The sequence below is a fragment of the Hyaena hyaena genome, unplaced genomic scaffold (genome assembly GCF_003009895.1).
Source record: "Hyaena hyaena isolate Hyena2069 unplaced genomic scaffold, ASM300989v1 scaffold_1958, whole genome shotgun sequence".
In the NCBI taxonomy this organism is placed as follows: domain Eukaryota; kingdom Metazoa; phylum Chordata; class Mammalia; order Carnivora; family Hyaenidae; genus Hyaena; species Hyaena hyaena.
The window spans coordinates 27,200-28,812 of NW_024082596.1; the positions used below are offsets into that span (position 1 = coordinate 27,200).

A 1,613-nucleotide genomic window follows, 5' to 3' on the forward strand; every position below is an offset into this window, starting at 1 on the left:
GATAAAAGTAAAAAATTTTAGTCATGTAAAATATCATAATTGAGGTGCCTGAGTGACTTAGTCAATTAACTGTCCGACTCTTGATGTTGACTCAGGTCATGATCTCTCAGTCATGAGGTAGAGTTCTGCCTCAGGCTCTGAACTAGGCATGGAGCCTGCCTGGGATTCTGTCTCCTTCTTCCCCTCCCCCGCTTCCTTGCAAGCTCACCCTCTCTCTCTAAAAAAAAAAAAAGAAAAGAAAATCATAAATTAAAGTAAAAATGCAAACTAGCATTTAAAAACTTATGTAAATGTCTAAGCACTTTGCTTATTTTGTTTTCTACCATACAACTTGAAGAATCAGGAATACTGTAAAATTTCTTTAAAAATTAATTAAAATGTCATTTTATTTGAAGTTTGTTTATCAGTGATTTATTGAAATTTTGCTGTTTCCATGTTGTTTGCACATTTTCTTCTATGAATCTATTTTTTTAAAATATGGAATGCTTCATGACCTTGCATGTCATGCTTGAGCAGGAGCTATCTAATCTGTATGTTGTTTCAATTTTATACATGTGCTGTCAAACTGAGCATTGTTCAATGAATCTCTTATTAGTGTCTATTACTTACTGATTTTTGTGGGCACTTTATATATGAAGACAACCATTCAACTGTTAGTATATTTTAAGTTTATTTTTCCTCCAATTTATTATTTTTCTGTGGACTATGTTCATGGGAATTTTATCAGATACAGGAGTTTTTATGAGGACAAATCTACCAAACGTCCTTTTTTCACATTTTTTTGAAGTTTATTATCTCTCTCATTTTTGAGAGAGAGAGAGAGAGAGAGAATGAGAGAGAATGAGAGAGAATGAGAGAAAAAGTGTAACCAAAGGAGGGGCAGAGAGAAATAGAGGGAAACAGAATCCGAAGCAGGCTCCAGGCTCTGAAGTGGGCTCTGACCTGTTAGCACAAAATCTGACCCAGGGCTGAAACTCATGAACTGTTAGATCATGACCTGATCTGAAGTTGGACACTTAAACAATAGAGCCATCCAAGACTCCCCTACCAAACTTCCTTTTTAAGAAGAGATAAACTTTGAACCCTAGATGTCTTTGAAAATAATTAGAAATATTTTAAATTCTTTAAAACCATACTTTATTAATTTGAGAACTTCTGCATTCTATGTTAGTATCCTTACCTTAGCCTTTATGTGGTAGTTGAAACTATTTCTTCTGTCCTGTCAGGGAAGGCATTTACCAGATACAGCATCTTTCCTTCAGGGAAGTTATTTGTTGAACTTGCACTCATTTAGTCTCTTCTGATGCCCTCAGCCATTACTTGACACAGGAAATTTCTTACTTTTCCCAATGTAATTTCAATTTAAATTTTTAGCAAGACTATTAGGCACAATGCAGATCAGAGCTTAACCATACTACAGTCAATTTGCCCATATCCTTGGCATTTTTTACTTTCAAGGGATAATGGCCTCACACATGTTGTACATGATGTTCTAGTCTTCCTTGCTTCATTATTCTTATGACTGCTAATATCTTTAAGCTGCAAGCATGCCTTTTTTTTTGTAATTTTCAAATGATTTCCTCTAAATTACTGAGAAGCCACTTTTGGCTTCA

At 34.7% G+C, this 1,613-nt stretch overlaps 1 pseudogene; it reads right to left on the bottom strand.

Moving 5' to 3' along the window:
* Positions 1-471: 471 nt before the first annotated feature.
* On the bottom strand, positions 472-572 carry LOC120227029 (annotated as a pseudogene).
* Positions 573-1,613: the final 1,041 nt, after the last annotated feature.